The 15,080-nt window shown below is 35.5% G+C and overlaps 1 pseudogene across 1 annotated transcript in view; it reads right to left on the bottom strand.

The window, feature by feature from the left end:
• The window catches only part of LOC150094701 (cuticle protein 10.9 pseudogene), a 38,243-nt pseudogene continuing 23,163 nt past the window's right edge, over positions 1-15,080 (bottom strand). Inside the window, exons 2-3 of the transcript XR_016550190.1 lie at positions 776-859; positions 1-351 (exon numbers count right to left, since the gene is read on the bottom strand). The product of XR_016550190.1 is annotated as a cuticle protein 10.9 pseudogene (transcript). The remainder of the gene's footprint in view (positions 352-775; positions 860-15,080) is intronic.

The raw sequence follows: 15,080 nt of genomic DNA, 5'->3' as shown, positions 1-15,080 counted from the left end.
TTAAATTCTACGTACGGGAGGTACAGGGACCAAAGGCTGTTCGTTATAACGGAAACGCCTATCGGCTGGAGGAGGACCATACAGAGCTGGGTTAGCAGGTTCGGCTTCCACAATGACATCAGCTGGACTCTGGTTATCTGTTCCGGGTTCGTTGGTTTTCACATTAGCACGGAAACCATTGACGTCTGCTGTGTACTGCACCAGACGGTATCGACCATCATCATCCCTTACGGTGTAGGAGCCCTGAACAACTCCGTTACCATCAGCCACCTCTTGACGGGAGCTGCTTCCGTATAAGGCTGGAGCTTCGTAGCTGAAGGAATAAGGTTTGAAGGAGTAATCTTCTCTGATCTGGAATGAGATAAAGACGAATTGCACCAGTAATAAGAAAGTAGGAATTATTATTTTTAAAATAAAAAAATATTTTAAATAGAACTAAGAAAAGAAGGAATGGAAAAATTGAAAGAAGAAGAGTAAACATTGTAGGATGAGGGAAAAAAAGTTTTTAAATAAAACTTGAGAAGCATATCTATATCTTCAAGTTTTCTTCAGGAGTTATTTCAACTTATGAGTTCTTTAGAGATTCAGTGGAATCTGTTATTTCATTTAAACTGTTTAAATTAATATTAGGAGCCTGTGTTATATTAAATATTTACGTTACAATTTAAGTATCATAACTTTGTTAATTTGCAGTGAGATACTTTGAATTATTTGTGCTATTTTGTTCCATGTATTACATAAGTATAAAAAGGCTTCTATAGTAATATAAACTTACCGGATGTCCCAAGTCGCCTTCATAACGTCTCGGAGGATAATACTGACACTGAACGGCCAGCAAACAACCAAAGAAAACAGCGATCTAGAAAAAGGAAACACAGTTAGATTTTTTGTAGGGGGGGGGGGGAATATTAGAATACAAAATAAATTAGTTGATCATAAACGATTTTAAATGTAAAAAACATCTTCGTATATAAAGATGTTATCCCATTATAAGCGGAATTATACAAAGTTTTTTTTAATTGAATAGACGCATAAAAACAGCTTAAGAGGATCATATTTTCATTTAATCAAATTAATATTAACTATATATAGGGTAAAAACTAATTAAATTATGCACTAAACATTTTTCTTCTAATAAATTTCAGGTGCACCCCGTGGAAAGCAGAAGCCATTGAAATGTCCCGTATTAAGGAGACATACCTTAAAATATTTCTTTAAAATTTGTAAATTACACAAATATGCCGCGTTAGGGTGGTTAACCAGTATTCGCCCAGTTTTCACAGTATTTGAATAACTATTCAACTACTGAAGTGTGTAAAAGACACAGTTTTGTCGCCCTATTATTGCCGGGTACGCCCATGTGTGAAACAACTGGAAAACCAGTTATTCAGGGGCGTTTACGTGTTCTCTGCCCGCTATACAAAGACACAATGAGCAGTTGCTTCAAACGAAAGGATCATATTGCACACCTGTCACTTTCTCCGTTGACCGCAGTAATTTTAACAAACACGCCTTTGAAGAGGCTATTTATAATGTTAAATTGCTTGTAAGTTGATTTTAAGCTTCGTAGAAATAATTGGATAGAGTAAAACAATTAATCATAAGAGATGGAATCATAGCTTTAAAAAAAATTACACGTGTAAAAGACTATCTTACGTCCAGTAATTGTAATTTCATATATATTACCCACGAAATTATCTATTAGGAAACTAGGCAATTAAACCCTTATCCAGTTTAACTGAAACAATGGAAAATACATAAACAAATTCCAATCGTTACTATGGTAACAATGTTTAATTAACGACAACAATGGAAATTCATAACAATTGAACTAGATCAGTATTATATTAAAAAATGTGAAACGTCGGAAATGCCAGGACTAAACGAGTTAAACAAAGCATGCAAAATAGCAATAATTGTTGCAGTGAACATAGTATACACTAAAGAATCATCAGAAGAACGACTTACTTTGAGCATGGTGGAGATCGTAACACTTTGGCTTCCTAATCCCAAGTGTGGATGAAGATCTCGAGAGCGTCCTATTTATACTTGTCAGAAGCCTTCGGTGATGAAATGAGACACTCCAGATTCACACCCCAGGTCAAGTGAAGACCTTGGATGAGCGGGGATCGTCATATTAAAACGGAAGAACTTAACGATGGAATCTGTCGAGGAGTACGTGACCTTCTGTGTTTCCATCTCTCTTCAGCCCGAAGGCAAAACTTCCCAGGACAATACCGTCACGTGAATCACCGACTTACAAGTGACGTAACGCATTTTTTTTTAAGAATCTGGGTTTCGTTGTTGAGCAGTTCAGGTTACTTACCTGGCTTCCTACAAACTTTATCATTCTGTTCGGTACTATTGAGGAAAGAAAATTAATCTAGTCTAAAACGGGGGGGGGGAGCAGAAAAAGGGAGGGTATTGCTATGCCAGGTTTTTGTCCACGGGGGAGGCATCGTCATCATGCAACACATTTTAATGTTTCAACTAAACTAGTACGCGAAATGTTACTTTCTGTTCTCACTGGTGGAATTTACATCCGGGTTGCTCACTGTGGTCTCAGTGAAACTGATGCTCGCTTCTAACGCTAATAACAATTAAGAGTGTAATCAAAAGCGAGTTAAGTGATTTAGTTTACAAACTGTAATGGAATCTTTTCTTTTTTAGGATAAATAGCTGCAGGTTCCTAAGAACATTACTACATTATTCTTAGCTAAATCTCAACGAAATTGAGTAAAAGCAGTTTTACTTGCGATCTGCCTTAGACAATTATGAGGTCTCTTTACCTTGATTGTGCTATTTAACTCGGTAGCTATTATGGAATGATTACATGTTAACATAACTTAATTCCCTATTGCCATACATCACATTTTTCACAATTAGGTGTATTTATTATGCAATATTTTATCCGATTTAGCGTACAAAATTTCCGATAAATCCTTTGAGAAGATTAGAACGGCATCTCTGTGTCAGATGGTGAACTATCGTTCATTTTGCTATTATCAACACAACGCCATCTGTTGATCATCTAGAAAATTTATCGTGCATTTTCCTATTTACATTAATAAAAAAATAGAATTTCTTGTTATGTAAAGATCATTATCTACAAATCATAGGTTGAATTATATTCGTTTCCTATTTAATGAATGTGATAGGTAAATTGCGTACGTTATAATCATTGCAATAAGAAAGACCAATAATGTTATAGAAATTGGGAAGCGGTGATTGAAGTGTGGAACTTTTTTGTATGAAGCATCGAGAATTCATTCCATCTTTGTTAATGATTACTATAGTTTTTTTAAATCAAAATCCCTTCTGTGGTTTGTACTTTTGCAGTAATAATCCATTTTTCCTATAAATCAGAACAATTAATGCAAGAATTGCAAAAATAAAAAATAAATTAAAAAAAATACGGACTACAATATAAAAAAAAAAGTAGCAAAAACTTCTGATAAGCTATAATAGCAATTATAAAAATCGCCAATTAAAGGTGAGCATAAGTAACTGAATAAACTCAACGGTATCGTTGGGTGTATTGCGGTCTGTAATTATGTGTGTTCAATGGTCAGTTTGTCTGGATGTGAAGGGGGTTAAAACCCCCCTCACAGCCTCGGCCCAAGACTGACTAACTTGGTACTAAGAGAAAAAAAACCTGAGGATAAATTCTTGAGTGGATTTGATCCAGGGTCTTCCTCTTAGCAAGCGCGTGCCATACACACTACGCTACCGAGGTCCGAAGCTAAACCTCTAACTTGGGCAACTTATACTCTAAAGCGTACACACACAACGAGAAAGACAGCACGGGTTACGACAGCTGTGCACAGAAAGCAATGCTAGTTTCGTTACTTCTCGAGCCACGAGACTCTCTCATAGAAACAAAAATAATTTCGAAAATTTTTCTTATTTTATTTCTGTTATTATTATATAAAATATTTATAGGTGTATGTTGTATTTTAAGAATTTGTTTAAAATACTGATAATTATTTTTATTTTATTTCATTAAGAAATAAACACCTTAGTAAACCGTGTAAAATAAGTACGTAAAGTACTTTCCTTTGAAATATACCTTGAAACAAAACTACTGAATTTTACTTTTGTGAACAATGATATAGAAATCTAAGATTTCTTGAAATTAACATGCATTCATGTATTTCAACTTGACGATGCAAGTCTAAGTTTATAAAGCTTTAACCTTGCGAAGTGGGGTTAAGCATTCGAGTTACGCGGAGATATGCAAATCGAGTTAGGAGTGCCGTTAAATATGATGAATCAGCTTTTAGATACCTTCGGAGAAGAGTGTGGGAACCACTGGCTTGACGGTTTCCTTGCATTGTGATTTTTTATGCTACAAAATGGTGTCGTTCTGTGTAAACAATGCAATTACTGACTGATGAGAAAAACGTCTGTCTTATGAATTCATGATTAGAGTTGCGGGCTATTGAGGGGGGGGGGGTAACCATGAAACAAAGTGCTAGCGGCCATGGCTTAAATCATCATAAAATAGAAATAACAAAATGGATAGGATATTAAACAACAATACACAAAAGAAGAAAAAAAAAATGTTTTTAAAAAATGCTAAAAATTTCCTTCCAAATATCATGGAAACTGATTCTGAATTTATTTCATGAGGACGAACAGACCTGACGCTTTCGAACAGAAGAAAAAAATTGTTATTGTATTTTATTATTTGCTATTATTGTATTGCTGGAATTTCAGTGAAACGTGTTCCGATCGAGCGAAACAATGTCAGCTGACATTGCGACCACCCTCCTACTTTTCCAGCACTTGATTCCAAGAGATTAAAATCTAAACATGTGTACAGTAAAACGGCGAATTTGTGTATGTTTAATTATGAAGGAAAGGGATATTAAGAATCCAACATTTCAGAGCTTAATGTTTGCAAAACTTTAAGTTTCGAAATTTTGACCAGAAAGCTTACAAGAATCCAATCCTCGACATCGGAGTTGCCTTAGCTTACAATACACAAAAATAACTCAACCGCTGCCAAAGTCCGTATATTCGTAAATAAAAGCAACTCCATTGTGAGTTCGGAAGGATAATTTGGAAGAATCCTTATGAGTTCTCCCAGCCGAACAACACACACAGTTAACAGGCAAAAAATGTTTGAAAGAACTGCATTGATAGGCTACGTTAGGGGTGGCCATCGTTTTACGTTCCATGCGCCAATTTTTTCACGTACGATTTCAGACGCGCCATACAACTTTGTACCTTTTAAAAACTCCCTGTACAAATATGTTAATATACACAATATTTACTTGTATTTACTAGAATCTACTTCTAGATTTTCTAGGCACAATTTTACTTTCTGAAATATGTCTGATTCGTTCATCAAAAACGTTAAAATTATCATCAATTCTTCTTATAAAATGATGAACTGGGCTACATTACACATGTCAGCAGATTCGTCCAAAGCTAAAGAAAAGAAAAAACTAGGTCTTTCAGTTACTCGGATTATGTCTTTTATTATATGAGAAAGTGTTTTCACGAACAGTCCACAACGGTTTTCCTGATGGATTCGGTATAAATAAAAACACATTTTCCCACTGTTCATTGAATTCAGCTAAGCTGTTTCTGTTTTTCTTTTGCTCATTTTCTTTTTCACTGATGGATAGCCGAATGTAAAAACAAGGCTTAATTTTCGAAAAAGTACAAAACTGCAAATGATTACAAAGGACGAACAAAGCACAACTCCGTAGCGCATGAATATCAATCGTAAACTGACTGATGAACACCTGCGACGCACAGCTGTTGCTGACGCTTGGTTCCTCAGGATCAAACAAGTGAATGTGCGAAAGATGTTCTCGAACCAATAAAATCGCTAAAAATAATTACTAAGTTTTAGTTTTTGGTTAATACTTTTTGCATAAATAGGTTTACTTTTTCATTATAATTGAGGTACAATGCGCCACTTCTAATCATCTAATGCACCACTTTTGGCGCAATCACCATCCCTGCTACGTAATGTATGGTGGTCTCCCTCTGTAGAAAACTAATTCAAATAGTTATAAAGTAAATTATACTTGTCAAGAAATTATATTCTTGTTTAAACTTTTATCGAAGTGTAAGCAAACAAAATTTACTCAGGATATTTCTTCACGAGTCGGCTACTTGTATAATAGAAGCTGATAACTTCACATCGATTGCTTTGGTATCCCATAATGCAAAGCGCACTTCCTTAAGGATGTGCAGAATACTATGCATTGTGAGAGGGATCACTACCCAGACTGGTTTCGACTTTTATTGAGGTTTCATCAGTGGAAGCAAGAAGAGATATCAAGGTTGAAGTAATATATATATATATATATATATATATATATCCCGTATACAAAGTAATAAAAAAGATATTAACCTTATTTTAATAAGGCAGTTTATGTGAAGTTATCAGCCTTCTCTATACAAGTAGCCTAATTTAGCGCGAAGTATTTTTACGACTGAACTACTCATAGACAGATTTTTTAAAAAAATGTAATTTCTCGGCAAGTATAATGTACTTTTTAAACTAGCAAAAAAACTTTCAAATTTTAAATTTTTTTTTCTTAATATTATAATAATAAATGAATACACCTTTTTATTAAATATGAATTCAGAAATCATATATTTCCCATATAGTTTTCATGTTCTTGACTACCCGTGAGGTGACCGGGATAAGAATAGCCCCAATATAGCTCATGCATGTCGTACGAGGCGACTAAAATGGGTACCCAGGGAGGGTAATGGATGGCAATGCTGTAGCTAATGAAGTTCTAACTGAGGCTCGGCTATTGCTGTCACCCTCCTGCCATGATCAGAGCTTTAATAGCTCAATAACACCTTACCCTTACACTGTCCTCTACAGATAACGGGGAAGATGAAAAGCATTCTTGCTTCGCTCCTTTTAGCCAGTCCTTATAAGTATAAGTCATGTATGTATGTAGACAAAGATTTTTGATACAATCAAGTTTTATCATTAGTATGCACAATATTTAAATAAAATAAGAGTGATTGATTGATTAAACGTTGTATTATTTAAATATTGTGCATGCTAATGATAAAACTTAACATGAGTAATTTCTTCATTAAGCGTTGTTATGTACTTAATTTTTATCATTACCATGCAGAATAATATTAATGTTAAGAAGTCTAATGTGAATTTAATGCATCCAGTACATTCAAGTATGTATGTCAGAAGCTAAAGTAGGTGATGACAACTCTTCAGAATTAGTACAAATGTCAATTAGAATTAGATAAGACAATAGAAGAGAGATAACTGAATGCAAATAATGAATTAGGAATTACATTGAACTCTGACCAAAGCAGAGAAAAGACGCGATAAGTATTAGAAGGAAGAGAAAGATTGTATAAATGTTTATTCTTCCGAAAAATCCAATTGAGGCATAATTTTCATTACACGATGATCAGTCATCATCTTGCTCATCCGTTGTCTTATTTAATTCTTTGGCCTTTTTCATTTCTTTTGTAGAGCTGTCTTAAAAATATGACGAAGACCAAAATAAATTCTCACGGTTTTACAAAAGACGTGGACGAAACTGATCGCTTTGTGAAAGATAGGCAACAAAACTAATCAAAATAAAGTAAAGAATGTTGGTCAAAATGCAATTCGAACAAAAACTTTCTTGATATCACTTCTACTCACGTGATGTTGCAAACCTTATGGAAAAATGCAGTTATTTTAAGTATTTATTTTAATTTTAAAAACATGTTTAGTATATCCTTTATTTAATTGGATATCGATTTTTACCATATTACATATAGTATGTCTGAAATAGTTTATTCTTAATTCCATCACTCAGTGTAAGATTACAGCCCTATTTGGAATCCTAACGTGTATCCTCAGTAAGGTACCGGATTATCTGATTCTTATCCAATTCCTACTAGGAATTACCAGTTGTTTTAGATATTGAGCTATCGGATCTTGCACCGATGTAGCGTATTTTTCTTGCTCGAAATATTTAAAAGTTTTGAACGATTACATGGGAAAGGTTTGTAACCATTGCAATTTTTGCTTTATTAGCGACTACTCCTCTTTGCTGCTACTCGTGTGCTGGTGATTCCCACATTTTTCTGATCTGTAATGACGCGCTGAGGTATGCAGGTGTGGTTTGTATGCGTTTCTTTGCGATAAATCTTAATATCCAGTTTTCGTCCTGCTGTCCTACTTCATAGGACAACTAAGTAGGCTAATTTTTTCTATCTTGTTCTAGTTTGTATGCAAGCTAGTATTAGGCGTTGATCTTCCTACGAGAATAAAATTGTAAAGTATCTGTGCCATCAAAGGGAAAGTGTCATCTACATAACGAGCACATCGGTTTTGGTGGAGCTAACTCCAGCCCTCCTTATTCGCATGTTTCTATAGAATACTCTTAAGCTGTGGACAACGGACAGCCCATCGCCGAACCCAGTATTTTACTTATGAATGGTGCTGTTATGAAGTACCTGGGTTTCGGGTCAGTGTTGGTCTAATTCTTTTACTGTTATCTTATGAGTTCGAGTAGCTCATAGGTGGGGACAGTGGCATAAAGAAAGAAATGTTTATTAGACAGTGATGTACTATTCAGTCCAGTTTATCGCAAATGAATATCTTCTTGACTGTTGAGCAACTTTACGAATTGTTTAATTGGTTGTAGGCAATGCCATGTTTGATTTACACAGTAATTGTTTTGGGTGTGTTATTCATGAACCTACAATGCTAACTATAATTTCGAAAGCTGCCCGTGATAAAGGTGGGTGGGTTAACTTTCCTTAAAGTTGGTATAAGAATATTTCATAATCAACGAAACATTCTTATAGCATATTTTTCCAAGAGTGGGTATTTGTTTTATGTTATTAGATATCTATCCATACATCTTCGAACAGTTGTTTTGTAAGAAACCTTACAAAGGTTGTTTAGTTTTCGACAACCTTTGCAAGGTTTTTTTTTTTTCGGGATGTTATTGCTTTTTTTTTCAAGAGACCTTTAAGGATCTCGGTTATTGTCTGAAGCATTAGCTTCAGACAATAACCAATTTATGAATTTATCTTTTTTTCTCTTAGTCTGTCATATTTCTTGAATATTTAAAATTTTTGTTCTACTCAAAAGTGCTTTGAACATACATCGTTTCCTCCATTATCTACTATAGGAATCGATAGTCGTTCTTTGTGTCTCAAGGCGCACAACGTTTTTTTTTTTTTTTTTTGATGATTTCTTCAATCATTTGAATACTCCTACTGCACACAATAGGTTCACATGTAAATTAAAACTGGAGGGACAATTACCCTACTTACTGTTTATTATTAACTAGGACAATAAAGCGAAAACTGGATATAACTATTTATCACAAAGAAACTCGTACGAAATGCCTTCGCATAATTATGAACAATGAAAATCATCAGGAATGTTGGCGCAAGAGCAAAACCAATCCTAAATGAACAAAATCTGCAGATCCTTATCAGGTTTCAAAAGTCTGCGAGAAACGAACAGTAAAAGAATTGGTGGGTTATACTGTTAAACGCTGAATATGTAACCAAAGTAAAAAGATAAATCGGAATGTATTGCCAAACATTTTTGATCTATTGTACTGTCACCATTTGTAAGTGAAAGACTCTCACAACCGATGCAATGTTGCTATTTCAAGAATGGTGTCTCCTGTTATTGTGCAAGTAAGATGGATAATGAAGTACGCATTTTCGTTGTTCAGAAAAATTCACACTAAGTAATATTTATTAAATGATCTCAGTGTGCATAGGGAAATGTCTGTTATCTGGACAATAAATTGGTAATCGGTCTGACGGGTGTCAACAAAGGGGAAGCTTAAATCGAAAGCTTTCTCCAATGATTTATTATTCACCTTGGGGACAAGGAAATGAATCACTTTTCCGATTTCCTTACTGTTGGCAGAATTCTCCATACAATCATTTCGTTACGTTGCCAGTATTTTAATTTCGTGCATTGAGGCCCCCCCCCCTGCTTCATGAAAAGAATACAAACACATGCCCATATCCGAACTGTATTCAATAACACCTTGATCATCGTGTAGAATTGGGAAGGCCCTTTATCACTCTCCGTATATAGGAGGGGGGGGGGGGGGGAAATAATATTTCTTGACACGGTTTCTACAACCATAAAATGGTGCACGATTTCTTTATTCCTCAGGCGTACACACGGATAGGAGTTGCGATCTGTTACGACATTACAAACACGCATGCGTAACATAGCACTACGATATATTAAATGTCAGAGTCTTTTTGAGTAACCGTTGCATCTCAGCAATGAAATAAGTATCTTCTGACATTTTAATCTATGGTTCTTCTACTGTTGTTTATATTTTTATTGGAATAGATAAAGCTTTTATGAATTTTCCCAGTCTTATAGATAACCAGTATACCACTTCTTTGATTATCCTGACTTCGAAATGTCAGTAGGTGACTTGGATCTAAAACGTTGGAATAAAATTCTAACACCATTAAGCAGTTTAGACGTTAGCGTGTGTGTCTCTTGTAATCTTTTTCAACATTCACGTGATTATTATCGCAACGTACTCCTCCTGTTGTACCAGAACTAAAAACTAAACAGTTTGTTGTTTGCAAAAAATCAAATTACGCACTACTAACTACATTCGCAAAGTGTTGCATATATAAAAACGGGCCCAGTTTTATTTAAGTAACTAGTTCTTGAGGACGTGCTAACAACGTAGAAACGTTGGTAATGTCATTTATAGATATATGTAACAACTGTACATTATTTTTTTTTAAAAAAAAATATTATTTCATTGCTTTAAATGGAGTCTTGTTTCGTTTGTCGCTTTTTCATCGAACCTTAGTCATCTCGTTTAACATCTTCAACATTCATATTTGTTTGACAATATATTTCAACATCAGCACATCTTTTAGTTGATTCTATCTTGACGTCAACCATATCTTTGTGGCCTGTTTTCTAGTGCCTATCGTGAGATGTTCGACAACCATCAGTGCTTTTCGCTATATCAGTTCTGATTTTTGAACCAGAGTTGACAGTTTACAATCGATTCCCAAAAGATTTCCCATGTCGAGCGGGTCAGCGTGAAGATTTGAAAAACATTGAATCTAGCATTTGCAGAGCTTACCTACCAACCACAGTTATATTCAAACGCTTTGGATTACAGTCATCCCCTCGACTTACGTCCGGGTTTCGTTCCATCCGGCAGGACGTAAGTCGATACATTAAATCAACAGAGTCGTAGGGGTTAGGGACTTAACCGTAATAAGTATACTGTCATTTCAGTTTTTAAACCTTATTACAAAACTGTACTGTGCGTTACTGCCACTATAAAACAGGAGAATAATCACCCAAATCTTCCTCCGCAATCTTTTTCTTCATTACCTTCCCTGTGTGAACGATCAGGCTGTGGCTCTTCTTGCGTAACCTTCGTGTTTTGATGAAAATGTCTAATGGGCTTTGCTTATTCTTCTTTTCATCATAATTTGTTCATAGTAAGAAAACGCATCATGTACTTTCGTTTCTATTATCAAATAGCGTTCAACATTGGGGTCCATGTCTTCAGCCATTTTGAGAACATCGCTAACTGCAAAGAACATTTCTGCAAGACCCTTCACTGTGAATTGTTTAACTACTCTCCTTGTTTCTCTTTTCCCTCTTCCTTTTCTCGTTTTTCCTCTTCCGCAACAGTTGTTCCTCCAGTTCAACCAATTCTTCGTTAGTCAACTCTTCAGGGAAACTTTCTATGAGTTGAATTATGTGGTCATCATTCACTTCGAGATTCAGATTGTTTGCTAGACCCACTATTACAAACTTCCAAAATCATGCACAAACCTTTTTAATGTCTTTTTTTTTCATATGCCACGCATACATTGAGAGGTCACTTCGTCGCAAGCCACAGCAATAGTTTTAATAACATGAAAAATATTGAATGTTTTCCAGAATTGCATGCGAGTCTGGTCATTTCCTTCAGTAGCAGAAATGGCTTGTGAAAAAGTTCTCTATAGATCAGGGGTCGCCAAAGTCATTTGCCCGTCGACCCCTTCAAGCGTTTCTTGACTTTTTATCGACCCCCTATATTTTACTATTATTTTACTATTAAGTAATTATAATAGGGCAAGCAAAAAAAGACGCTTATGTGAGTTTTTAGATTGTTTATTTTATGTGTTTATTGTATGTATAATATAGTATATATTATTATATTACTATCACTAGTAATATCACTGGTATTACTAGTAATATTAATAAACTAATGGTATTAATATCACTGGTATTACTACCAGCGCTGCTCAACTCTTCAACATAGAGAAGTTTAGTTCGTGAATGAATAACGATTGAATTATAATATGTATGTTGATGAATTTTAGAACATTAACGCTCGCTTGTATGTCGATGCGCAAAAATGAGACTGGGATCGAATACTTTTATCAGTAAATAAGAACCACGCACGTGTTGCAATCTCGCTCCAATTCCGCCGGCCGGCAAGAACCATCAACATCCGTTTATTGGTAAATACGTCATTTTAGCCTACTTGATTGGCCTCAGTAACTATTTTCATGACCTTACTCCATCTTACAGGTCCTATTCATGGACCTGTAAGATGGAGGTACTGACCCCACGATTCACTCTTAATTGCGTTGTCATTACCTCCATGTCTTTTGTCATGGAGGTAATCCAAGTTAACCGAATTAAATATTACCCATACAAGGATGTCTTAAATTTTTCTGTCGACCCCTGAGCCCGAATCTACCCCTAACAATGTCATATCGACCCCTTTGGCGACCACTGCTGTAGATAATAAGCCTTAAACACTGCAAGAAATCCATGATCCATCGGTTGGATCAATGAAGTAGAGTTTGGAAGGAAAAACATGACCTTGAACTTGGTGAAGATCACCGCTATAAGACGGATGACCTGGAGCATTATCTAGAATTAATAAAATTTTAAATTCTACATTTTCTTTTACCCAGTAGCAAGGCATCCTCAAACATTTCTTGAGTCATCCACGACTTATTGCTCATAATGAACTGAGAGTATGATTCCTAATGTTCTTGAAGATTCGTGGATTCTCACTGTGCCATGTCACAAATGGTTTGAGTTTATATCCAGCCACATTACTCGTAGAAGAATCGTAATACGGGCAATAAAAACTTTGAAACTAGGAATAGATTATGCTTTTTTTTTTGTGGATGAATGCCCGCTGACATTTTGTTCCGAAACAAGAACATCTCATCCATATTAAATATTTGCTATGACAAATAATTTTCCTCCATAATAATTTTATCCAATTTTTCCACACACTCCTTGGCAGCCTTCTCAGCTCTTGCAGATTGCCATAATTTTCACATTATGCAGCGCAAAACGCTGCTTAAATCTCATGAACCAACCGGAAGAAGCGTTGAATTCGTAGTCATAATCAGGTTCTGCTTTCTCCTTCAACATATTGAAGAGACCTAGTGCGTTAGCTGTTATGGTCCTAGTGCTAAAGGGTATGCGCTTTTGGTTCAGGTCCTCTATCCATGATGCAAGTAGCTTTTCAAATCACAGATAGGACCTTGTCGTTGCTTCGTCACTATCGTCGATTTAATGGAAGCAGATCCTTTCACAGCCTCCAAGATTTTATCTTTATTTTTCAAAATGGTCGTCACTGTAGAATGAGACCATCCTAAGTCATGTGCGATCACATTGAGGGGTTTACCATCTTCATTTTGCTTTATAATTTGCAACTTCGTTTCAAGATCAATTGGCTCTTTTTCTGTGTTTCTTCACGCGGTTTTTTGATTGTGCCTGTAGGGTCCATGTGGCACAAAACGTGGCGAATCTTTTAACGATAAATACACAAATAACACATTTCTCAAACACAAAATCAACAGAGGAACCGTTAAGGACACGTGCCGACTGCTGAGGGAGATTGCCGTTGAAAGCGCTGTTGCTACTGTGCGTGCTTTACCTTACGCCCGCTTGCGTCTTGTTCGAAAGTATAGCCCGAGTGTATTTTAAAATGATTGCCACGTACATATTAACTAATAAAAGTTATTTACGAAGCATATAATTTTAAAATAGAATGGCGAGTTGAATATCGAGCATTGAATTTGGAAGGACAAGATGAACAAATGCAAAGAGTAAAACCAAAAGTGAAAAAATAATACACTGCAATCAGTTTAGCGTATTAATGCACACAGTACGTTATTTCGTAGGTTGCATTAATGACAACGCCACTGCTATTATTATGCGTAGTAGTATTAAAGCAGCTGTAAAGAACCACTAGACGTGTTTTATTAGTGAATTATTAGTCTTAAAATTTATTTATTTTTATTGTATTGTGCATATGGAGTACATGTTTAAACACTTCTGTTCTGCTAAAATGAATTTATGCAAGTGATTATTCTTATGCACGGAAAGTTGTCAAGAATTCAAATGAAGACATTATTCTTAAATAATGTATACAAAACACTTCTTAATTAACCTTGGAATCTTATTCGTTGTGGCTTCCTATACTGTTCCCTTTATTAATGAGGACTGTAAAAACGTTCATATTAGAATATTGATATTTCCCAAACAGGAAATAACTTCATTGCAGGAATACAAATTACATAACTAGAAAAACTCCCAATAAAAATAAAAAAATCCATTTCACTTTAAAATCATCCGATTCGCATCCTACAGCATCCGTATACGGCACACGCAAGACTGGTTCTATTATCGGAACTCGTGAACTTGACCAACTTTCCAGAGTCGCGCCTAAGCCACAATTGAGAGCACGTGTGGAATACTAGACTAACGAAATCCACGTATTCTAACAGCATTTACGACATTGACAAGCAAGTGTGCGTAGTTCCGCTGTAAATCCGTAATATTGATAACATCGAGTGCTCCGTAAGTTGATGTGCGACCTTCTACATTCCTTGTGTCATCATTATACCAGTTCTTACGGGGAATGGCGACTCGATGCTAATCCCTAATTGTTAATTACGTTACTGATTGCTGTGCGAACTAATAGTAAACAATGTTGGCCGGACATTAAACTCTCGTAAACGTTTTATGTCGCCGTGTTTTTGAGATCTTATGGAACGAAACATTATAATGATTGTGCAAACAGAAATAT

The sequence above is a fragment of the Typopeltis vanoorti genome, chromosome 21, assembly GCF_054136105.1.
Source record: "Typopeltis vanoorti isolate ZY-2024b chromosome 21, IOZ_Tvanoo_1.0, whole genome shotgun sequence".
Lineage (NCBI taxonomy): Eukaryota > Metazoa > Arthropoda > Arachnida > Uropygi > Thelyphonidae > Typopeltis > Typopeltis vanoorti.
This window is presented reverse-complemented; position numbering and strand designations above follow the sequence as displayed.